The sequence below is a fragment of the Triticum urartu genome, chromosome 2A (assembly GCF_056163025.1).
Source record: "Triticum urartu cultivar PI428250 chromosome 2A, HENAU_Tu73, whole genome shotgun sequence".
Classification (NCBI taxonomy): Eukaryota; Viridiplantae; Streptophyta; class Magnoliopsida; order Poales; family Poaceae; genus Triticum; species Triticum urartu.
In genome coordinates this window covers 441,148,320-441,174,893 of record NC_141874.1, presented here as the reverse complement: position 1 = coordinate 441,174,893, position 26,574 = coordinate 441,148,320, and positions in this window count along the sequence as shown.

Genomic DNA, 26,574 nt, shown 5'->3' with positions numbered 1-26,574 from the left:
GGAGGCCGGGATAATCGGCGATGATGGGCACTTCCGTGCCATCATAGCTCGCCTGGTAGAATACTCCATCCTCAAGCTCCACAAATATATCTGAATCTTCTCCGAATCCGGGGTCAAGGTCCCAGTTGTGATCCTCTGGCTGGGGGCGGGGCTATGGATCCCCATGGCAACCCTCGGCCGTTCCAGTTGCAAATGGATGGCTTACTATCTATTAAAAATGATTCAAGGAGAGGATTGAGTAAAATGGTGGGATTAGAACTCACCCAGCTAGGATGATTATACATGGAAAATCCATCTTGATGTTTGAGACGAGTGAACTCCTCTTTCTCCCCTTTGTACAGTTCGGCCAATATTTTGCCCAAAGCGGCGGGGGTTTTCGGACCCTTCCGACCGCAGCGTGAGGTGTCATTTTCCCCATTATAGCTCCACATGGGAAGCCCTCTGTATTGGAGTGGTTGGACCCCCCGCGCTATAGAAGTCGCCATTACCTTGATTATTGATAATCCGGACTAGGCGAGCGTCTTTATCTTGCCCAACAATTAACGGACTTCTGCGCTATCTTCCTCCTTGAGGCTCCGAGGGTGCCAGCTGTGGCGTTTCTTCAACGGAGCGCTTGAAAATTCGGGAAGACCCATTCGGACTGGGTCAGGAAGAGCGATGTACTCAATATAGAACCATTCAGAAGGCCACTCTTCGGATGCCTTCTTCATGTGCCGGATAGGTATCCGGTCCCGGCGATGCGCCATACCTCGGCTCCACCCACTTTGAATATCGATCCCCCTTGGTTACGAGGGACGAGGCAGAATAATTTCCTCCATAATTCAAAATGGGCCTTGTCGGTGTCAAAACTGGCGGATCTCAGGTAGGGGGTCCCGAACTGTGCGTCTAGGCCGGATGGTAACAAGAGACTGGGAACACTTTGTTTTACCCAGGTTCGGGCCCTCTCGGTGGAGGTAATACCCTACTCCTGCTTGATTAATATTGATGATATGGGTAGTACAAGAGTAGATCTACCACGAGATAAAGGAGGCTAAACCCTAGAAGCTAGCCTATGGTATGATTGTTTTGTATGCAGTTGATTGCCTACGGACTACAACCCTCCGGTTTATATAGACACCAGATAGGGTTAGGGTTACACAGATTCGGTTACAATGGTAGGAGATCTTGAATATCCGCATCGCCAAGCTTGCCTTCCACACCAAGGAAAGTCCCATCCGGACACGGGACAAAGTCTTCAATCTTGTATCTTCATAGTCCAGGAGTCCGGCCGAAGGTATAGTCCGGCTACCCGAACACCCCCTAATCCAGGACACCCTCAGTAGCCCCTGAACCAGGCTTCAATGACGACGAGTCCGGCGCGCAAATTGTCTTCGGCATTGCAAGGCGGGTTCCTCCTCCAAGTCCTTCATAGAAGATTTGTAAACACCAAGAGTAGTGTCCGGTTCTGCAAAATAAGCTTCCACATATTGCCATAGAGAGAATAATATTAACACAAATCAAATCTGCTGACGTATTCCGCAGTGCGCTATCACACTACGGCCAAGTCCTTTACTCGAATCGTTTTTACTTTTCCACCTCAGCATGTTTTGCGAGGCGGTCTCCTTGGCACGTCTTGTCAAAGCAGAGATCATGTGCCCTTTTTACGGGATTCTCATCAAATACGGACGTGGGTAACCCTAACCGCGCCATTTACCATGGCGCTTGGGAGGCAAGCGAGTTTTGTTAGGCAGGTGGGGACGCACAACCGCATCCGCCGATATAAGGGGATAAGGATCCACCTATTTACCTACGCCTTCTTCCTCCTTTGCCTATCCATCTCCTGCGCACTCGATCTCCAGCGCCCAAGCCCGCACTTCCCACCTCGACCTTCTCCAGCGATGTCCGGAGCGGGAGGCAAATGGAAGGTCTCCTCCATCACGGAGGGCGACGTAAAAAAGCTAAGGAAGGCCGGATACTTGTCAAAAGACATTGCGCACCGGCTTCCCGAGGAGGGGCAGCTTCTCCCCACCCCAAGGCCCCATGAGAGGGTAGTATTCCTTCCCCACTTCCTCCGTGGAATGGGTTTTCCACTTCAACCATTCGTCCGAGGGCTCATGTTCTACTATGGCCTGGATTTTCACGATCTGACCCCGAACTTCATCCTCAACATCTCGGCGTTTATCGTCGTGTGCGAGGTTTTCCTCCGCGTCCGCCCCCATTTCGGCCTCTGGCTCAAGACTTTCAACGTCAAGCCCAAGGTGGTGCGCGGCAACCAGGCGGAGTGCGGAGGCGCCATGGTGGGCAAGATTGCCAACGTCCTGTGGTTCGAGGGCTCCTTCGTAGAGACCCTAAAGGGGTGGCAAGCCAGGTGGTTTTACATCACCGAGCCACGCGATCCGAAATGGATCGCAGCCCCCGAGTTCCGATCCGGACCCCCCACGCGGCTCATGTCCTGGAAAGAGACGGGCCTATCGTGGGGTAACAAGAAAGAGGTGACCGTACTAAAGACATGCATCCAGTCCCTGGTAAACAAGTCGATCAGGCTTGTAAATGTAGTCCAGGTCATGCTCGTTCGCCGAATCCTCCCGTGTCAAAAACGGGACTTTACTTTGTGGGAGTTCGACCCGGCATGGCACCGAACCCTTAACAGGCTCTTTGACACGACATATTAAGATGTCTGGAAGGCGCTAATCGAAGGTGCCGAGGCTCCCGCATCCGCTTCCGAGGACCGCGGATACAGCTCGCAGCGTCACGCTAGCGAGGTAAGCTATTTTCACCTTTTACAGGATGTTCAGCTTTTTTCATAGTTTAACTCTATGCGGGATCTAAACTCCCTTACCTTTGACAGGCTTGGCGGGCGGTATCCAGACCGATTAACTGTCTGGCTCCGCTGCCCGAAGACCCGGCCCCAGCTCTACTAGTGAAGCTGCTGGCTCCGGCGCCTTATGTGGTGCCGGAAAAGAAGGCCAAGAAGAAGAAGACCACGGGGACTCGAAGGAGTACCCGCAACGTGGTGTTGTCGGACTCGTCATCCGACGAGTCCGAGACGCCCTCCTCCCGTGAAAACGAGGAGGAGGAAGAAGAAAACTCTCCCCTCCTAGCGGAGGGAGGAAAGAAAAGGAAGGCCGCCCCAAGGGGGAAGGCCGAAGGGTCCAAGAATACGAAAACCCCTCCGCCGGACTACGTCCCCGACGCCGATGAGGACAAAGAGGAGTGGCCGGACAGGGCCAGGCGTCTGGCGAAATCGTAAGTGTTCGGATACCAGAGTAACTCATGATATTCCTTTTATTGCACAGCTTTCCCTAATGTCGAATATAATCATGTAGCCCGCCCCGGGCCGAACTCAACGAGTCGTCGAGCAGCTCCCTGGATTCGTCGGACGTGAACTCAGTTCCGCCCACTATCTCCCCCCGCACCGCGGACGACGCCGAAGTGGCGTCGCAACAAGCTCCGAGGCAGGAGGAGATGGTCCTGGAGGAGCCGCAAGGCGACCTCCCGGACTCCAGGAGTAAAGGGGACAAGACCCCCCAGGGCTCCAAGTCCGGCTTTGAGCCGGACACCGTGCCGGAATCTTCAACGATTCCGGACCACAGCAGGCGAACTCCTTCCAAGAGGAGCAGGCCTTCTAAGCCGGCAGCCTCCGTCCAACCGGAGGTGCTGGACAATCTGCTGGAGGTGCTTGAAGGCGCCTCCATCGACGAGGAGCACCGTACTATTATGAGTACGGTGATCCAGAAGGTTCAGTCCACCAAGGGCGGACTAAGTGAAGCTTGCACTAGCCTCCTAACAGGCTTCGAGGTAAGTAAAAAATATGTAAAAATATTACCGCATAGACAGTAGCCCCTGATGCTCTGTTTGGCGTTCGGAAAGAAAAGCCGAATAGAGGATCTATTAAATTTCTCAGGAGTCTAACAATAAAGAGTCAATATGCGTATGCAGGCTTCGCTGCTATCCACCGCCGCACTGACTGCGGAGGTGGGTGTCCTGAAACAGGACCTCGGGCGGACCGAGCAAGAGCTCGGCCTTGCCAAGCGGCAGCTCGAGGAGAAAGAAGGTAAGAAATACCTTACTGAAAAGGGTGCCTATAGAGAGGCGTGATTGCAAAAATAATAGGATTGTACTGCTTATTGTAGGGGCCACGACTGAGGTGGCGACCCTCAAGCAGGCGGCTATCTGAGGCCGAAAAGAAAACGGCCGCGGAGCGCACCGAGCGAGAGAAACTTGGGGCTCAGGTCGGCGAGGTGCAGCAAGAGCTTCAGGCTCTCATGAAAAAAACATGAGAGTTTGGAGCTTGAGTCAAAGACCCAAGCGTCTGAGCTCGCGACGGCCCTTGAGACTGCCAAGTCTGCCAAGGCCGAAGCCCAAAAGGCCCTCCAAGTGTTGGAGGAGGTGAAAAAGATAGCAGCGGGTAAGGCATTCTTTATGCAAAGTAGAAATATAAAAGTAAACTACTTGTTACTTACCCGAATCCGGAGCTTTCCAGGGGCATTCGCAGATCTTCCCCGCAGCATATCCGACGCTGCCGCATTCTACCGAGCTGAAGAGGGAAGCTCGACGGAGAAGGTGTTCTGGTCTCAGTATGCTGAGGCCGGACACCCTATGCCCTTGAGCGACTAGCTGAAACAGCTGGTCGAGCTCCACAAGGCGGCCGAACAGGCCATGAAGGGCTTCATAGTTCGGCTATGGCCCGGAGAGGCCCTGCCTGGGAGCTACTTCGTGCTGGTGCGGCGGCTGGTGGAGGCCTGTCCAAGGCTCGAGGTCATCAAGCGCTCCGTCTGCATCGAAGGTGCCCGTAGGGCCCTTGCCCGTGCAAAGGTGCACTGGGGTAAGCTGGACGGTGAGAAGCTTGTTAGGGACGGGCCGCCGCCGGGGAAGGAGCATCGCAAGCCCGAGAACTACTATAAGGATGTTCTTGCAGGTGCCCGCCTTATAGCGGATGAGTGTACCAAGGATGTAATTTTTGAATGAACTCGCTCGTGTTTATCCTGTGCGCTGAAAACTTGTTCATATGCGCTAAGAAATGCTTATTGAATTTAAAATATTATTTTCTGTGCGGCCATTTATCAAAAAATTGAGAGATGGCCAGTCGTCAGCTTCTGCCCCCATGCCACTAGTGCTGGGGTGTTCGGTGATAAACCTGAGCGCTCTTTTCCCATGGTTGGGTCCTTCGAGGGAGGCTCTCAGCACGACGAACCAGGCAATCGGACTATAATGCTTGAACACTCTCACTTAGCCATAGAACTTTATAATTTTAAATTTTGGCGAAGCCCCTAGTTCAGAAGTCCGAGTTCGGGGCGCTATCCACGCCTTGGCTGGGGTTATCTAGCTCCTCGCTCGAAGCGGCATAAGTCTTTAGGGACTCGAAAAACCTCTCGAACAGCGACCGGTCTCTCGCCTCATCATGACAATCACATTTAGCTTTCTCCACTGAGGTGCTTAACCCAGCTCAACCGGGGCACAATCGCAGTGGTTCTCCTAGTGCTACCTTAGCCGATATAGCGGAACGTAAGGCACCAAAACATAGGAGCCGGGCAAACCCAACTATTGACCCAAATCATGATTCAGAGCCGATGCATATAGTGCTATAAGTTCGGGGTGCCGCACTTGTGAAAGTGTACGGACTTCTCACACCATATTAAAGGGTACTGAAGCCCCTGGCGTACTTGCCGTACCACAGTGTACGGGTGGAACATGTCATTAATGAACATATATAAAAAAGAGTAATGCAGAAAATAGACAAAAGCTATGCATTGTTTATAGAGAGGATATTTATCAAAGTCGAACGATACAAGTAGTGCGATAAGCAAAAAGATATTGGACTATTCAGTATGTCCTGAACAGGGGCAGGCCGCGGAATTGTATTTAAAACAGGTATACTGCTCGTAACAGAGACCACCTGGGAGTTCCATAATGCGGCATGGCTTGTCTGCCTCCCTGGATCTTGCATCGTTTGTGCGGCAGTTGAATTGTCGAGCAGGTCGTCCGAAGTATGGAGTCCTGAAAGTAAGAAAAAAATTAAAAAAAAAGAATCCGGCAGCCCCGAGTACGTTTTAAGCCGTATTTTGGGCGTGGCGTTATTGTGCCCCTTCCCCTGTGCCCATGGTATTTCAAGGGCGTAGTTATGTACGCGAGGTACTGGTTTGGCTATGTCGCGAAAGCTGGGGTTGGGGCCGCATTGCTACGCTTGCTCAGAGTGTGCCAGGCGGTCCTGCTGTTGATTACTCCGGGTGCGCTTGGCAGTGTCTGGCTTTTTAATGGCCGGAATGGAGAATTGCCTGAGAAGGCTACTTTGTACCTCCGCTACGAGAGTCGCCGTATGCTCCTCCGTACGGAGGGAACGTTCAGTGTTTCCGTTGACCGTAATTACTCCTCGAGGGCCTGGCATCTTGAGCTTGAGATATGCATAGTGCGGCACCGCATTGAACTTTGCGAATGCGGTTTGTCCGAGCAGGGCGTGATAGCCACTTCGAAACGGGACTATATCAAAGATTAACTCTTCGCTTTAGAAATTGTTCGGGGATCCGAAGACCACGTCAAGTGTTACTGAGCCTGTACAATTGGCTTCTACACCTGGTATAACGCCTTTAAAGGTCGTTCTTGTGGGCTTAATCCTTGAGGGATCTATGCCCATTTTTCGCACTGTATCCTGATAAAGCAGGTTCAGGCTACTGCCACCGTCCATGAGGACTCTTGTGAGATGAAATCCGTCGATGATTGGGTCAAGAACCAATGCAGCGAAGCCGCCATGACGGATGCTAGTGGGATGGTCCCTTCGATCAAAAGTGATCGGGAAGGAGGACCATGGGTTGAACTTTGGGGCGACTGGCTCTATCGCGTATACGTCCCGTAGCGCACGCTTCCGCTCCTTCTTGGGAATGTGGGTGGCGTATATCATGTTCACCGTCCGCACTTGTGGGGGAAAGCCCTTCTGTCCATTGTTGTTCGACGACTTGGGTTCCTCATCGTCGCTGTTCAGCCCCTTGTTTCTATTTTCAGCCCTTAACTTGCCTGCCTGCCTGAACACCCAACAATCCCTGTTAGTGTGATTGGCTGGCCTTTCGGGGGTGCCATGTATCTAGCACAAGCGATCGAGTATTCGGTCCAAACTGGACGGGCCCTGAGTATTCTTTTTGAATGGCTTTTTCCGCTGACCGGATTTATAGCCTTTGAATCCGGCATTGACTGTCGTGTCTTCATTGCTGTCGCTGTTAACACGACGTTTTTGCTTATTCCGACGTGTCCTGCCACTTTTGTCCTTGGTATCCGAATTACCAGGGTTCTTCGGTAAGTTGTTACTGCGAGCTAGCCAGCTGTCTTCTCCCACGCAAAAGCAGGTCATGAGTGTCGTGAGGGCTGCCATGGATTTCGGCTTTTCCCGTCCCAGGTGCCGGGCAAGCCACTCGTCGTGGATGTTATGCTTGAAGGCTGCTAGGGCCTCTGCGTCCGGATAGTCGACTATCTGGTTTTTCTTTGTTAGGAACCGTGTCCAGAATTGTCTGGCCGATTCTTCTGGCTGCTGAATTATGTGGCTTAAGTCGTCGGCATCTGGCGGTCGCACGTAAGTGCCCTGGAAGTTGTCGAGGAATACGGCTTCCAGGTGCTCCCAAGAACCGATTGAGTCTCCTGGCAAGCTGTTAAGCCAATGCCGGGCTGGTCCTTTAAGTTTGAGCGGGAGGTATTTGATGGCGTGTAGATCATCGCCGCGTGCCATCTGGATGTGAAGGAGATAATCTTCGATCCATACCGCCGGGTCTGTTGTGCCATCGTCTGATTCGATGTTTATGGGTTTGAAACCCTCTGGGATTTTATGATCCATTACTTCATTCGTGAAGCATAGCGGGTGTGCGGCGCCTCTGTACTGGGCTATATCACGACGCAGCTCGGAAGAGCTATGTCTGCTGTGTTCGGCCTGGCCGGATTCGTTGTATCGGCGTGAAGATCATTGTCACATGTCGTAGGGCGCCTGCGCGATCCGTAGATCGATCTTGTTTGTCTTGCCTTATCCTCTAGTATGTCTCGTAGGTCGGGCGCATTTTCCCGTGCCTTAGTTGAGCGGCGTCGGGGCATGGCTTGGGTGGAGGGCCGAGAGGCCTCTCTGTCGCGGCCGCGAGGTGGCCGGTCTGCCATGTCATGCGCTGGTGATGTAGGTGCTTCCTCCTCTGATTGGGGTAGCGGCCTGCGCTTCGGGTAACTCTTGGAGGGGCGTTCGAGTTCATACTCTTCGGCTGCAAGGACTTCAGTCCATCTGTCGGCTAGCAAATCTTGGGAAGCTCTAAGCTGTTGCTGCTTTTTCTTGAGGCTGCTTGCCATGGCTAAAAGCCTGCGTTTAAAACGCTCTTGTTCGGCGGGGCCTGATGGTATGATGAATTCATCGTCATCGAGGCTTGCCTCGTCTTCAGAGGGAGGCGTACAGTTATCATCCTCGACCTCTAGGTCTGCCGCTCTCTCATGAGGGCTGGCTTCTCCATCTTCCTATGCCGAATCTTGCTGAGGTGGGTGTTCTTCGGCGCTATCCGGGGTAGTATTATCTCCCCTGCCGGAATCACCATTTTTGCTTTGGCGGGATTTAGAGTGGCGCCGCTGACGCTGGCGCTTTGGCTGTTTCTCGGGGGCGTCGTCCCCCACTGTTCCATCGCCATCTCCATCTTTTGGAGTATCCACCATATATATGTCATATGACGGGGTGGCCTTCTAGCGCCCTACAGGTGCTGGTTCCTGTTCGTCTCCTACATCGTCGTCCATTCCGTCGATGTCTTCGGAGCTGAAGTCAAGCATGTCAGTTAGATCATCGACAGTGGCTACAAAGTGGGTGGTGGGTGGGCTTTGAATTTCTTCATCGTCCGTATCCCAACCTTGCGGACCGTAGTCCAGCCAGGGCTCTCCTGATAAAGAGAGAGACTTAAGAGAATTCAGGATGTCGCCGAAGGGCGAGTGCTGAAAGATGTCCGCGGCGGTGAACTCCGTTATCGGCGCCCAATCGGTTTCGATCGGCAGGGCGTGGGGGGCTCGGAGTTCGGAGAGGAATCCGGCTCCTCGGAGTCACGGGCCATGCGGAGTGCGGGGCTGGAGTTTGGCTTGATCGCCTCTGAGATCGCAGCCCCTGAGGCAGCGTCCAACCGCTAATCCTCGATCGGTGCAGTAGGCTTCGAACCAATGGTCGGAACCGATGCGTGTGCGGCCTCCAAGGCGCTGCTCAGTGACAGAGCTATATCATGCCCATCGAGACAGTGCGGCGCGCCTGGCTGTGGCTCAAATCCGTCGAAGATCAAGTCCCCGCGGATGTCAGCCGTGTATTTCAGGCTTCCAAACCTGACCTGATGGCCAGGGGCGTAGCTTACGATCTGCTCAAGGTGGCCAAACGAATTGACCCGCAGTGCGAAGCCGCCGAAGATGAAGATCTGTCCGGGGAGAAAAGTCTCACCCTGGACTGCATCGTTGTTGATGATCAAAGGAGCCATCGGGCGTAAAGGCAACGACATAGAGGAACTCTCAATGAAAGCACCAATGTCGGTGTCAAAACCGGCGGATCTTGGGTAGGGGGTCCCAAACTGTGCGTCTAGGCCAGATGGTAACAGGAGACAGGGAACACTTTGTTTTACCCAGGTTCGGGCCCTCTCGGTGGAGGTAATACCCTACTCCTGCTTGATTAATATTGATGATATGGGTAGTACAAGAGTAGATCTACCACGAGATCAAGGAGGCTAAACCCTAGAAGCTAGCCTATGGTATGATTGTTGTGTATGGAGTTGATTGCCTACGGACTACAACCCTCCGGTTTATATAGACACCGGATAGGGTTAGGGTTACACAGAATCGGTTACAATGGTAGGAGATCTTGAATATCCGCATCGCCAAGCTTGCCTTCCACGCCAAGGAAAGTCCCATCCGGACACGGGACAAAGTCTTCAATCTTGTATCTTCATAGTCCAGGAGTCCGGCCAAAGGTATAGTCCGGCTACCCGAACACCCCCTAATCCAGGACTCCCTCAGGCCTCACAGCCCAGGAATAGCTCACGAAGAGCAACGTAACCCGTGATGTGCAGGATGGAGGCAGGAGTGAAATTGTGTAGTTGGAGGCCATAATACTCCAGAAGTCCTCGGAGGAATAGGTGGATTGGAAATCCGACGCCTCTTAGCAAGTAGAGAACGAAGCACACTCATTCCCCCTGGATGGATTGGGGAAATTCTCTGCTTGAGCCCCGCCATTGAAGGAAGTCAAACCTGCTCGAATGTGGACTAGATCCGCGGGGGGAAGAAAGCCCCGTGTTTGTAGCTTCACCACCTAACCGTGAGATACGAAACATCTCTCCCAATCGCCTTTTTCGGACCCATGGGGATGGGAGGAAGAACTGGGAGCATTAGCCATGTTAGAGTGGCTCCTCCTAGCAAGCTCTGGGGATTTTTCGTGTGGTGTGGAATGGATCTAAGATCCAATCTCTTTAAATAGACGCTTTTCTTACATGGCCGGGGTGTTATGTGAAAAAAATACTCTGACCTCTCGTATTCGCTCGACACGTGGAAGATGAAGCCATGGATGCACGAAAGCCGATGGGTGCGACATTAAATGGAAGGCGAAATACAGCTTTTTGAAGTCATCGGAGGAGGAACCCTCCTTGCAATGCCAAAGACAATTTGTGCGCCGTACACCTCGTCATTGAAGCCTGGTTCGGGGGCTACTGAGGGAGTCCTGGACTAAGGGGTCCTCGGGCGTCCGGCCTGTTGGACATGGTCTGGACTGATGGGCTATGAAGATACAAGACCGAAGATTCTCTCACCCGTGTCTGGATGGGAATCTCCTTGGCGTGGATGGCAAGCTTGGCATTCGGATATGAAGATTCCTTTCTCTGTAACTGACTTTGTACAACCCTAGTCCCCTCCGGAGTCTATATAAACCGGAGGGTTTAGTCCATGGGAATAAACATAATCATATAGGCTAGACTTCTAGGGTTTTAGCCATTACGATCTCGTGGTATATCAACTCTTGCAATACTCGTATTCATCAAGATCAATCAAGCAGGAAGTAGGGTATTACCTCCGTAGAGAGGGCCCAAACCTGGGTAAACATTGTGTCCCCTATCTCCTGTTACCATTGACCTTAGACGCACAGTTCGGGACCCCCTACCCGAGATCCGCCGGTTTTTCCACCGACATCGACCTCTTCGAGAAGAGCAACCAAGACCGAGAAGAATCGTTAGGATTTCGTCACCAGAACCCCCCTTTATACACCTCTTAAATCTCGGACGAGATTTCTTGTAGTGGAGGAGAATTGTGATGCCCGAGTAGTTATGCTACGGTAACTCCCTGTTAACGATGCCATGTCACCACGGTTACTATTGTTAATCTCGCGATGAATCAAATCCCGTTCCATGTTGAATTTAAAATAAAGTTAAACAATAAAAGTTTTCAAACATTTAAAACTAAAATGTTCTAAATGTGTCAAATAAATCATAAGTAATTATGGTGGAGAAACCAACTTTTTGTAAAGTGTTAAACACCCTAAACTAGTTAAAGCAGTGGCTAAAATAATGATTCAATAGCTTTTTAAATTATAACAATATTAATCTAATTTACTTTGGGTCCAAACTAAGTTTGGCAGTGGCCTATATTAATGATACTAATTTGGGTGCTAACTTGGTACTTTATAAAACTAAAATAAATAAAACTGGAAAGAAAACAGAAAATATAAAAAGAACAAGAAAAGAGAAAACAAAGCAAAATAAAGAAAACATGCCTACCCCCCACTGGGCCCCCTAGCGCAGCCGAGCAGGCCGACCTAGCCGGCTCCTCCCTTGCTTAACCCCCACCCAGGGCCAACCCTAACCCACCGAGACCCCACTCCCCCACTTGCCCCCACTCCCCCACGTCTCCCCCACCTCTCGGTCCCATTCTAGATCGGGAAGGGGCGAACGCCCACGACGCCGTCAGACCTCGTCGTCGCTCGCACGCTCTCTGTTGTCCTCGCGCCCCGCTGAGGCGTCCAGGAGCTCCGGCAGCGACCGCTACGTCCTCCTCAACCACGAGCTCAAGCCACCCCCTACATCGTCGGGATCGAGCTCCGTTTACCTCAGATCACTACCGGCATTCGTCTTTGATTTCAATGCCGTCGAGCCCTCCCCGAGCCCACTTAGCACCTCTGCAAGCTCGATGTGAGCCCGTCTGTCGACCCCTTGCCTTTCCCCGTCATTTTCGTGACCGCAAGTCGCCACCCCACTACCATGCTTAGAGCCTCGCGTCCGCGAACCCCTAGCCACGTCCCCGCCTCGCCTGGCCGCCCCGTGCGCGCCCTGTTCGCCCGCTCCCGTGTGCCCCTTGGCCACCCCCTTGCACGCGTATGTCCGCCTGGGCCGTGCCCGTGCTCCCATAGCTGCTGCTCCTGCTGCCTGCTACTTGCAGCTGCGCTGCTGCCATTCCTCCTCCTCCTGCTGTTCTTAACTGCTACTGCCCTTGTATGTTGCCACTACTGCTCGCCGGCATCGCTGCCTGCCGCTGTTCACTACAGGCCGCCACTGCCCTGTGCCTGCGACCGCCGTGCACGCCTGCTGCCCGGCCACCACCTCCCCTCGCGCTCGCCGCTGCAATTCCCCTACTCGCCGCTCCAACCGCCCCTCCCATGCGTCGCGCCGGCCACCTGGCCGGCGCCATGACTGCCGGCGCCTGCGCCCGACGCCCATGCCCCACTGCCCATTTCGCCCACACGCCCGTTAGGCCTTGTGGGACGCTGACCACAAGGCCCCCATTGTCAAAAAAAGATTTTAAAAGAAAATATTAATAAAATTAATTAATTATTCGGTAATTAATTATTTGACTTAATTAACTCTGCTAAATTACCCTAATTAACTAGGTTAGCTAATTAAACTGTTTAAATTAATATGTGCCTATGACAACAAGCCCTCACTGTCAGTTTGACCAGTCAATGGTCAATGTTGACTGATGACGTCGTGCTATCATTATGCCTATGCAGTATTTACTTTTTAATTAATAATAATTTCAAAAAATGCTTAAAAGTTTGAAAATTAGTATAAAATAATCCGTAACTTGGATGAAAATACTTTGTACATGAAAGTTGCTCAGAACGACGAGACGAATCCAATTACGCAGTTCGTTCTTCTGCCACGTGTCCCTAGCATAGCGAACATGCAACAATCCTCCTCCGTTTCATTTGCCCAAAAACGTCAAACACCAGGAATACTTTCCTGCATGTTTTCCCCTTCGCCGGTATCACCTATCCCCACGTTAGCTCACCCCTGGCATCGCGTATTACCTTGTTATATTTTGTGATGCTTTGTTTGCTCTGTTCTTACTGTTTCTTCCCCCTCTTCTTCTTTGGTAGACCCCAAGACCGGCGCTGATGCCACTGAGTACGACTACATCACCGACGACCCTTCTTCCTATGCAACCGAGCTTCCAGGCAAGCAAACCCCCTTTGATCAACCAGATATTGCCCACTCTCTTCTCTCTTATTCTTGCATTAGGTTTGCTACTGTTGTTGATTCGTTAGCTCCTATTCTGTTGCATAGCCTATCATTGTGCTACAATTGTTGATACCTTTACCTGCTATCCTAAATGCTTAGTATAGGATGCTTGTGTTCCATCAGTGGCCCTACACTCTTGTTCGTCTGCCATGCCATACTACTGGGCCGTGACCACTTCAGGAGCTGATCACGGGCATATACTATATACTTTATACTGTTACATTACTTATGATACAGTTCGAAGATGGGGGCTGAAGGGCAGGTGGTTCCACCCAGGTAGTGGTGGGCCTGGGTTCTTGACGGCCCCCGAGTGTTACTTTGTGGTGGAGCGACAGGTCAGGTTGTGACCACCTGATAGGTTGGCCAGGTCCCTGGTCGGCATCCGCAGATACTTCAAATAACATGCTTAACGAGATCTGAATATTTGATCTGAGTCTGGCCACTGGCCTATACGCACTAACCAACTACGTGGGAACAGTTATGGGCACTAGATGTCGTGGTATCAGCCGAGGCCTTCTTGATGTCAGCGATTGAGCGGCGCACGCTGTGTTGGACTGGAACGCCTGCTCTTGTATAAGGGAGGCTAGGTTTGCTCACCGGCCGCGTTCGCAACATGCAGTTATGCAATGGGCAATGGGCCTAGACTCCTGCGCGCTTAAGATTTAGACTGGCGTGCTGACCCCTCTATTTTGCCTAGGTAGGGCTGCAACGTGTTGATCTTCCAAGGCCGGGCATGACCCAGGAAAGTGTGTCCGGCCAGAGGGATCGAGCGTGTTGGATAATGTGGTGCACCCCTGCAGGGAAGTTTATCTATTCAAATAGTCGTGTCCCTCGGTAAAAGGACGACCCAGAGTTGTATTCCGACCTGATGACAACTAGAACTGGATACTTCATAAAAACACCCTTTCAAGTGCCAGATACAACCCGGTGATCGCTCTCTCACAACGCAACGAGGAGAGGATCACCGGGTAGGATTATGCTATACGTTGTTACTTGGTGAACTTACCAACTACTCTCTTCTACATGCTTCAAGATGGAGGTTGCGAGAATTGTAGTCTTCGACAGGACTAGCTATCCCCCTCTTATTCTGGCATTCTGTAGTTCAGTCCACATATACTACCATTTCATTGATACCGATGCATATGTAGTGTAGATCCTTGCTTGCGAGTACTTTGAATGAGTACTCACGGTTGCTTTGCTACTTCTTTTTCCCCTTTTCCCGGTTATTGTGATCATGTGATGGAGTCCAGGAGCCAGATGATCCCGAGGATGATTCTACGTGGAGTTCGACTTCAAGGAGTAGTTAGGAGGTCCCAGGCAAGAGGCCTTGCCTTTTCGATCGTTGCTACTTTTGTGCTAGCCTTCTTAAGGCAAACATATTTAACTTATGTCTGTACTCAGATATTGTTGCTTCTGCTGACTCTTGTGTCTTCAAGCATTTGTATTCAAGCCTTCGAGGCCCCTGGCTTGTAATATAAAGCTTGTATTATTTTCATTTGTGTCTAGAGTTGTGTTATGATATCTTCCCGTGAGTCCTTGATCTTAATCGTACACGTTTGCGTGTATGATTAGTGTACGGTTGAATCGAGGGGCATCACACTATGTTTAGAGATTGTCCTACACATGGGCTAGATAATTGGACCATGCCACATGCTATTTATGTTGGACTTAACCATTTGTCAAAAAAAATTGTTAGATTCAGTTGTAGGTGGCACATTTATGACAAGGAAACAAGCTCAAACTAAGAATCTTTTGGACAACATGATGACAAACTATGCCCAATGGCATACCAAAAGTGCTCCAACTACTAAAGTGGTAAATTCTATTGAGGAAATTGGTAGTTAAAATGGAAATATTGATATGCTTATGCTCATTTTTTCTTCGAATAATTCTCCATCTAGTTCTAGCGATGTTACGATTGGAAAACTTATTGAACAAAATAAAAGAGCATATACATGTCAATTTTATTGCTACAAATAATATCAACAATAATGCCTATAGGAACTACTTTGGAAATAATTACTTAGGCCTTAAGCTCTACAAAACTATGTTGAGGGAAGCAATAATATACCCACTGATCTATAAGCTTTAATCAAATATTTAATTTTGTTTCAAAAAGAAATCAAAAAAAAATTCAATGAAATGCTTGATAGGTTGGGTACTCTCTTTGATAAAGTTGATATGCTTGCTAATGATGAAGATTATTAAATTAACAATCACACCATATAAACTTAATAATGGAGAGACTCACAAATATATTCAAGCTGCTTTCGATAATAGTTTGGAAAGTTATGAATGCTAGAAGATATAGGGGAAAAACAAAGATAAGAAAAAGAAGCTGAAATTGAATATGAATATGTTAAGGTTTTAAAGTTGCTGATACATCTTTTATTGATGTAGTTACAATCAATTATGATGATTTTACCATCTTGTATGTAATAGAAGTTTTGCAAGAAGTGACTAAAGCTCCTAGTGCTAGTGAGTGAATAAATAATTAACACAACATATTGCAGAAGTGGTTTTACATGTGAGAGATGATCTTTTTAAGAAAAATGTTATGATTCGAACTAACAATACATATTAGCATCAAAGATTTTTACGCAACAGTTTATGTCTTCTTGGTATAGTGTTTCCACCATTCCAAAATCTTCATATGAAGTTTTAGGATTAAAACCAATGTAACCATGTAAATTTAATTTGCATTCTACAATAAAGAAACCTTAGGAAGAATGACTGATGTTCTCATAATCACTAATATGAATTATGTTCTGGTTGATTTTATTGTTCTGGACATAGAAAGCCATCATTTATGTCCAATTATCTTGTGAAGACCGTTTTTAAAAATTGTAGATGTTATCATCATATATCCTATATATCTGAATAGTTGATCCCCACTACTTGATCTTTGCAAAATGTGTGTACTTTTCCTAAACAAATCTTGATCTTTTTTGTATTAACCAACTTTTGTCTAATTCATAAAACTTTTTTGTATTCAAGATTTTTTTCCATGTTCATGAATTGTCTATAAATTTTAGAATAATCAACAGTCAAGGTATCAAACGATCAGTAGTCAAGGTCAAATGGATGACTGAGGGAAGCAAACCATCGAGCGGTCAATGGAGAGGTCACTCATGCTTGATGGGCTGGCCCAAGCAACCCTGTGCGTAAACATTGTTAGCTGGCGAGCGGCGCATAAGGCCACGTAACCGGCGAACTCCCATGCGTTAGTGCGTGGCTATCTCATGGGTCACTGGTTCAGGGAACATTTGAAAAAGTGTCGTTTTTCAAATGTTCCCTACGAAAGCACCAGGGCCAGATGGTTTCCTAGCACACGTTTTCCAAAGGCATTGGGATTTATGCGGCGACGAGGTGACAAGTATAGTGCTCCGTGTTCTTAGGGGAGTTGATTCACCTAAGGAGGTTAACAAGACGTTCATTGTTTTAATTCCCAAGATAGCAAGTCCGAAGAATTTAAGACAATTGAGACCGGCTCAGCAATGTGATCTTCAAGTTTGCGTCAAAGGTATTGGCCAACCGGCTCAAACTTATTCTCCCCAACATGTGCCCGAACCACACCTAACTTTCCGGGGAAGGTGACTCTTGCGCTGGTGGCCACTCTGGCCTTGGTGGCCACCACCCAGCCGGTGACCACTCCTGTCCCGGTAGCCATCCTCCTTGGCGGCACTCTGGCCGCTCTGTTTTGGACCCATGCCGCCTTCTTTGCTCAACTTTGGTCTTGGAAAAGAGTTTCAAGCGGCAATGAGAAGCAAGTTCGGGCACCCAGTGCTCTTCTCCCCTAGCTTTAGGCAAAGAGAATTTTCCCTGGTGGTTTCCTTTGCCCGAGCTTCCTTTCGATTGGACATTCATACGGTTAGTGTTATTTTACAACTATACTTTGGAGGTTATCCGCAAGGTTTTCAAGTGCAAATTGTTAAAGTAAAAATCTTTCAAATTGTCAATAGCCTAGAAGTCTGTGGGGTTTGAAGTTTACAATGCTGGTCATATCTTAGAAAATGATTTTGCTATGATGTTTAATCCGTGGGGGAAAGGTGGTCCTCTTTGGCACCGTGAAGGGGTCCAATACTATCATGAAGAGAATTCTGAATGGTGTTTAGTTGGGCACAATGGTAGAATTGTTCACAATTCTGACAATCGCGGGAGACAAGCTCCGGTGGTTCATTAGCTGTATGTTTTCCAGAGGTTATCCTTGTGGGAGCCATCACCGCCCGCACAACCTTCTATGCCAATTACAACGCCTCATAATGAAGATACTAATGGTGGCGAGGACCACTCGAGCAATGTCTTAGCGCGGAATGATCGACGTACCTTTGGACACATTGAAATTATGTGTGATGCATGTGGCATGCTGGGCCACAAAGCGAGGTTCTGCGAGGAGCCCAGGCTGACGGGCCTTTTGCCTCTCATGCAGTTCTTTTCTTTTGCAATCTCATCGGAGGAAGATTGGGACAATGGGGTTGTAGAGAGCTGGTTTCAGGCCCAAGGTCCGGCCCCACAAGTCAAGTAGTTTCCTCTTTTAGAGAGCTCATTTCATGTGTTTTTTCCTAATTTTCAGCCTAAACAGTTACCTGCCTCCTCGCATTCCACTGCCATTGTTCAAACCTCGAGCTTGTCACCATTGGTAGGTGATAGTGCCCTCACTCTTCCTCTCACTGCCTCCTCTGCTTTGTGTGAGAGAATGGTGAATACCCCTTTTAACCCAAACCCTTTCATCCCGCATGGTTTTGAGATCATCAATATTGAAGGTGGGAATGGAGTATCTCGTGTCGTTGTTCCCCATCGTGCACCTCGCCACGAGGATGTGGCCATCGCCACCATCCATCCACTACCGGAGGAGGTGCACTTCCCCAATGTTCGTGAGGTTCTCGAGGAATTCCTGGAGGTGGAGAAGAGAGTGGGGGTTCGCTCAATGCAACAGTGCCACATAGGCGAGGCCTATGTGCAATTCCAACATGTTTGTGACAGAGATAAGTTGGTTAGTGACAACCCTCATATTTGTGGTGATGTTTGCATGTCTTTCACTAAGCATGATGAGGGCAGAAACTGGAGAAGGGTTTCAATATACTCTGTTGGATCTTGATTCTTGGAGTACCTTTGGAATATCAGACAACTAATGATCTTGCCAATGCAGTCAGCAAGTGGGGGAAACTAGTTGATTGGGAGAATGATCCAAGGGAGAAAGGGAGAATTATTGCAAATGTCAGAGTTACTGAACTTATTCATGTCCCAAAGAGCATTAGGTGGTCTGAACGGGAAGATCCTCACCCCATGCCACAACAACCCTTTAATGGGGATAACAGTCTCAACAACAATGGGGATGATTAAGAGAATGCTGATGAGGATATGGAAGAGTGGGAGCAAGATGGACATTGGGCTATGCAGCAGCACAATAACAATTGTGCAGCAATGGATGCAGAGCCTGTCCTAGAGCATGTTAATCAAGAAGAAATTCATTTGGAACTACCATTACATGATGCAACCAGTAGTCTCTCAACTACTGTGTCTCTGTCTGATAGAGCTTTCTCAAATAATGCTCCTTTAGATGGTTTGGTGCCAAGTGATGAGGTGAACCAAGTACAACATGTACTTCTTGACCAATAGGAGCAAGGGCTTGGTTTGGGGCTGAATAACCTTCATGAGGTCTGTCCTGATTATGATGATAGGGAGCCTGAGGCTGTTATGCCTATGTATGCAGTTGACAATGCTCTAGCTCATGATGTTATTGTTGTAGTGTTGCCAGATTATCCCGTGGTACCTGTTGTAGTAGTGGCTATACATTACCAAATGTTGCAATGGTTAACTCTGTCTCTGCTCCACTGTTACAAGATGAACCTGAGAAGCCAATGGTTCAAGTGACTATTGCTAATTCTGTCACTGTTGCTCCTTATGTGGATTCTAATAATGAGGAAAGGATTTTGAGAGAGAGAATGCCATCATAGCAGCCAGAGGTAGCTCCCAATGATAATAACCAATCTGGGAAGGTGCAACCTGTTGTGTATCCTAGAACTACTTTAAACAAAGGTATGTCCAAGGGTGAGAGCTCAAAAGAACATTGGAAAGATCTTTTTAAAAGTCATTTTGAAAGCTCTAGTCATGGTGCTTCATTGCTTGTCCTCAAAAACCGTCAACTAATGGCCCCCTCTAATGCTGATACAGTGTTGTCTGAAGAAGGTCTTGTCCTATGGAAGGAGCACTTTGCCTCTCAACTAGCTAACACAAAAGGAGTGCTCACAGTGCAAATTCCAGTAAGTTGGTTTAATTTCATCATGCACTTACTTATGACTCCTTATAAGTTCAATTGCACAGTGCACATATTAAAAAACACCACTTTGGAAGCTCCTAACTCCAAAAAATCTGTCTGAAGAAACTTTAACCTTCCATATTCCTGATAAGTGCATGGTTCACAGGCCCCTGTCTGCAAAGATGCAGCTGTTCCCACTCAAGAAGTGGGGAAGGAAGGACACAAACTTGATAGTGAGGAAGCAACTAGAGAGCAAGCCTTGCTACTTCCCTTTGGAGTGGAAAATCCAAGAAAAGGGGGGTAAAACACTACTAGTGGAGTCCGAGGTAAGAAGAAGTGAGAGGGTAAGTAAAGAAAATGCTGGTTTTAAAAGAAATTCCTACTCAAGCAGTAAATGTTTACCATGCAATGCTATCCCCCCTCTTCGATCTAAGACAATGGTTAAGAATCTCACAAAATCATTTTGCAAGGTGGCCGAGGATGAGTTGGAGGACAATCTTACTAAAAAAATAGAAGAAAAAGCAAGGCATGGAGGAGCTGGCCAAGGCATCCCTGGCTAGAGGAAAAGAGGATGTTACTCCATTTGAAAAATGATTTGCACATCTATATGTTGGGAAGGGAACAATAACCCTACTGCTGTTATGCATGGTTCTACTACTTTTGTAATAAAAGATGTAAGACTTGTGCTATCTATCTATGAGACTCCTTCATTTTGTATGACTGGCTTAAAATGTTGTAATGTTGTATGTCGCCTAGAGGGGGGAGAATAGGCGCTTAAAAATAATTATGGTTTAGGCTTGAACAAATGCAGAATAAACCTAGCGGTTAATTTGTCAAGCACAAAACCTACAACAACTAGGCTCACCTATGTGCACCAACAACTTATGCTAAGCAAGATGAACAACTAAGTGATAGCAAGATATATAGCATGAAACACAATGGCTGTTACAAAGTAAAGTGCATAAGTAAAGGGCTTGTGTAAGAGATAACCGAGGCACGCGGAGACGACGATGTATCCTGAAGTTCACACCCTTGCGGATGCTAATCTCCTTTTGGAGCGGTGTGGAGGCACAATGCTCCCCAAGAAGCCACTAGGGCCACCATAATCTCCTCACGCCCTCACACAATGCAAGATGTCGTGATTCCACTAAGGGACCCTTGAGGGCGCTCACTGAACCTGTACAAATGGAGACCCTTGGGGGCGGTCACCGAACCCGTAGACTTTGGAAACCCTTGGGGGCGGTCACGGTACCCGTCAAATTGCTCAGGGTGATCTCCACAACCTAATTGGAGACCCCGAAGCTTGCCTGGAGATTTACACCACAATGATTGAGCTCCGAGAACACCAACCATCTAGGGCACCAAGGCACCCAAGAGGAACAAGCTCTAGGGTTCCCAAACACCCAAGAGTAACAAGATTCTCAACTTCACTTCCATGTGCCATCATGGAGAACTCAAACCGATGCACCAAATGCAATGGCAAGGGCACACGGAGTGCCCAAGTCATTATCTCCCAAATCCCACCAAAGCAACTAATGCTAGGGAGACAAATGAGAGGAAGAACGAAGAAGAGAACACGAAGAACTCCAAGATCTAGATCCAAGGGGTTCCCCTCACATAGAGTAGAAAGTGATTGGTAGAAACATAGATCTAGATCTCCTCCCCCCCCCCCCCAAATAGCAAGAATCCATGGAGGGATTGAGAGATAGCAAGCTCGAAGAAGGTCAACAAAGGGGGAAGAACATGAGCTCAAGAGATAAAGTTCAATGGGGAAGAAGACCCCCTTTTATAGGATCTCCCGAATCCAACTGTTATGTGCTCAGCCCACACATGAACAGTACTACCGCTCAGGGGAGCGGTACTACCGCCCGGGTGGTAGTGCACATAGAGCAGTCCAATGGTCCGGGATAACGAGCCGGTAGTGCCGCCGAAGCGGTACTACCACTCGCCCCAGCGGTACTACCGCTGGGGTTGCAGCCCAGGGCACTGAGGAGGTAGAGCAGAACAGATGGGGTGAAGTAGAGCCGCACCAGCGGTACTACCACTCGAAGGAGTGGTACTCCTACTTATATGCGGTAGTGCCCCACACCCACTGCTGCTCTACAACCGCTGGGAGCATGCAGGGTCCTGGAGAGGAGTGGAAGTGGCGCAGTAGTTCATGGGCGGTACTACCGCTTACAAGCGGTACTACCGCTCATACTACAGTTCCACTGCCGAGCAACCCGACATGAAAAATCGCTTTCCCAGAAGCAGCGGTACTACGCGCGGCCAGGGTCGTGGTACTGCCTCTTACAAGCGGTACTACCGCTCATGAGAGCGGTACAACCGCTTGAGGCCTTCAGGAACACAACAGAGAAAACAGAGGATACAATAAAGCCTGAACTGCCACAACTTCTGCAAATGAGCTCCGAATCGAGCAAACTCAAGCTTGTTGGATAGATGATGACGATTAGCATCCAAACAGAGAAACCTATATTAATGAAGAACCGGAAAAAACCCAACATTGAAAACATCATAGAAGATGCATGTGAACTCCGTTTTCAATGAACTCGAGCTTGTCATGAAGATGACCATAAGCTCTTAATCTCACAAGGAGAAGAACCAAATAAGAACCAAGAAAGATGATGCAAGGATGCAATGGTTTGAGCTCTCTATGAACGATATGATCAAGCTACCAACTTGAGAGCCCCCTTAATAGTACGATAATCGATCCTATATCCCAGTCTCCCAACAACCACCATGAGACCGTTAAATAGAAAACTTATCAAGGGCAAACCTTTGCCTTGCGCATAATCCAGTTGAGCTAGATGATGACAATCTTGTCATCCTCAAGATGGACCACCTTTCTTGATTGTGTTCGGTCGATGAAGACTAGTTGATTGCTCCCCCATACTCCACTATGGGTGAGCCCCTCTTCGGCACATCTTCACAAGTCCATTGACACCACAATGGACGGCAAGCTTCAAGGATGGTTGATACATCTCCAACGTATCTATAATTTTTGATTGTTCCATGCTGTTATATTATCATTCGGTGATGTTTTACAAACATTTTATATCATTTTTTGGGACTAACCTATTGACATAGTGCCAAGTGCCAGTTGCTGTTCTCTGCTTGTTTTTTACATCGCAGAAAATCAATATCAAACGGAGTCCAAATGCAGTGAAACATTTTGTGGATTTTTTGACCAGAAGACACCAGATGGGACAGAGAAGCACCTGGGGCGTGCCCGGAGGGGGGCACAACCAACCAGGGCGCGCCTGGGCCCCTAGGCGTGCCCAGGTGGGTTGTGCCCACCTCGGTGGCTGATACGTCTCCAACATATCTATAATTTTTGATTGTTCCATGCTATTATATTATCTGTTTTGGATGTTAATGGGCTTATTTATACACTTTTATATTATTTTGGGGCTAACCTACTAACCCAAGGCCCTGTGCAAATTGTTGTTTTTTGCCTATTTCAGTGTTTCACAGAAAAGCAATATCAAACGGAATCCAAACAGAATGAAACCTTCGGGAGAGTTATTTTTGGAACAAACATGATCCAGGGGACTTGGAGTAGACGTCAAGGAAGAAACAAGGTGGCCACGAGGCAGGGAGGCGCGCCTGCCCCCCTGGGCGCGCCCCCACCTCGTGGGTCCCTCATAGCTCCACTGACCTACTTCTTCCTCCTATATATATCCATATAGCCCAAAAACATCCAGGAGCACGAAGAAACCCTATTTCCACCGCCGCAACCTTTTGTACCCAAGAGATCCCATCTCGGGCCTTTTCCGAAGCTTCGCCGGAAGGGGAATCAATCACGAAGGGCTTCTACATCAACACCATAGCCTCTCCAATGATGTGTGAGTAGTTTACCTCAGACCTTCGGGTCCATAGTTATTAGCTAGATGGCTTCTTCTCTCTCTTTGGATCTCAATACAAATTTCTCCTCGATCTTCTTGGAGATCTATTTGATGTAACTCTTTTTTGCGGTGTGTTTGTCGAGATCCGATGAATTGTGGGTTTATGATCAAGATTATCTATGAACAATATTTGGTTCTTCTCTGAATTCTTATATGTATGATTTAATTATCTTTGCAAGTCTCTTTGAATTATCAGTTTGGTTTGGCCTACTAGATTGATCTTTCTTGCAATGGGAGAAGTGCTTAGCTTTGGGTTCAATATTGCGGTGTCCTTTCCCAGTGTCGGCAGGGGCTGCAAGGCACGTATTGTATTGTTTCCATCGAGGATAAAAAGATGGGGGTTATATCATATTGCTTGAGTTTATCCCTCTACATCATATCATCTTCCTTAATGCGTTACTCTGTTCTTATGAACTTAATACTCTAGATGCATGCTGGATAGCGGTCAATGTGTGGAGTAATAGTAGCAGATGTAGAATCGTTTTGGTCTACTTGTCTCGGACATGATGCCTATATACATGATCATGCCTAGATATTCTCATAATTATGCACTTTTCTATCAATTGCTCGACAGTAATTTGTTCACCCACCGTAATACTTATGCTATCTTGAGAGAAGCCACTAGTGAAACCTATGGCCCCCGGGTCTATCTTTTATCATATAAGTTTCCAATCTATTTTATTTCGCAATCTTTACTTTCAATCTATATCATAAAAATACCAAAAATATTTATCTTATTATTATTATCTCTATTAGATCTCACTCTCGTAAGTAGATTGACAACCCCTTTACCGCGTTGGTTGCGAGGATCTTATTTGTTTGTGTAGGTACGAGGGACTTGCGTGTAGTCTCCTACTGGATTGATACCTTGGTTCTCAAAAACTAAGGGAAATACTTACGCTACTTTGCTGCATCACCCTTTCCTCTTCAAGGGAAAACCAACGTAGTGCTCAAGAGGTAGCAAGAAGGATTTCTGGCGCCGTTGCCAGGGAGATCTACGCACAAGTCAAGACATACCAAGTACCTATCACAAACTCTTATCCCTCGCATTACATTATTTACCATTTTCTTCTCGTTTTCCTCTCCCCACTTGTAAAACGATTTTCGAAAGCTTTGCCTTTTCTTTGCCTTCTTCCCGTATGTATCTTTGTTTGTGTTTCCATGTGCCTTCCATTTGCTTGCATCTTTGCTTGCTAAAAATCTATTGATATGGATCCACTTAAAGTAATCTACTTGGATCATCTTCGATCCCTATGCGCTTGTGCTGAAACACCAACTAGCCTGGTTGATGGGAAATCTTTAGATGAGCATGCTCATTTTCTGCGTCACCATTTGTCTGAAAAAGGGAGACTCTTATGGGATGAAATAAACAGATTGTTGTGTTATGCTTGGAATCTTTGTGAAATTTATGAATTTACTTGTTTCTATAGGAACCCTAAAAAACACCTCCCCTACCTATGTGAGTTTAATGATAATGAAATCTTATCTTCTTATGCAAAGGGTGTTTATAGTTACTACAATATCGAACAAATTGAAAATTTTGTCGCTTTTAAGGGTGCTTATGAAGTTGCTTCTTTGATTGAAAAGCATGATGTTACTCTCTACAAATATGAAAATTTTGACATACTTAAATATTGCTATGAAAACTATGCTCATAATGTCTATGTCAAAGAATTTATTGAAAGAATGAGTGTTGCTTGGGAAGAAAATAGTGATATGCATGAATATATACATAATTATGATTCCGATGATTTGATTGAAATATCCCTTGATGAACATGATGCTTGCTATTCTTGTGGCCACGATGCCAATATTTATGAAGATTATTTTGCTATAATTCCTTATGTTAAACATGAGATCGTTGCTATTGCACCCATACTTGATAGTTCCTCCGATGAAAAGCATGATTGTAATGATGTCTATATAAATTCTCTTAATGAAAATTGTGTTAATGATATGCAAAACCTCAAGCTTGGGGATGCTAGTTTTGCTATGACTACTATTTGTTGCAATGATCATGATTGGGGTGATTCTTCTTTTGATCTTGAAAATTTATTTAAGCCCCATGATGAATATGAGATTGATAATAGTGTTTGCAATATTATTGAAAGTGGGTTTGGAAGAGTGTCAACTTTAGATCCCACATATTTGTAGAATGTTCAATCTTATGATTTTTTTGATAAAAGTGTGTTTGGAGAGGTCATGACTTTAGTTAATGTTAATCCCACTATTTTGGAAGAGTGTCAACTTTGCATGCATGTGGATCATGTTGAAAAATCTTATGTGATAGCTATTTTGTTGAATTTTCTTATGATCCCACATGTAATTATTATGAGAGCAGTAAATATGATTGTAGAAATTTTCATGTTACTAAATTACCTCTCGTTATGTTGAGATTGCTATTGTTTCTTTCCGCTTCCTTGCATATACTAGTTTTTGCTTGCTATGATAATTTGTTTTCCTATAAGATGCCTATTCATAGGAAGTATGTTAGACTTAGATGTGTTTGTGACGTGTTTAATGATGCTCTCTTTGTGCTTCAATTCTTGTCTTTTCATGTGAGCACCATTGAAATTATCAATGCCTAGGTAGGGGCGTTAAACGATAGCGCTTGTTGGGAGGCAACCCAATTTTATTTTTGCTTCTTGCTTTTTGGTTCTGTTTAGTAATAAATAATTCATATAGCCTGTGTTTATATGTGTTTTTATGCTTTTAATTAGTGTTTGAGCCAAGTAGAACCTTTGGGAAGACTTGGGGGAAGTTTTTGCGATCTTGCTGTAAAAAACAAAAACTTTAGCGCTCACGAGATTTGCTGCCATTTTTTTACTGGAGAGTGATATTAGGTTGATTCTTTTTGAAGATGATTAATAGACAAATCCTCACGTCCATAAATGTATTTCAGAATTTTTGGGGTTAAATAAGTATTCGAAACCTACAGATTACTACAGACTGTTCTGTT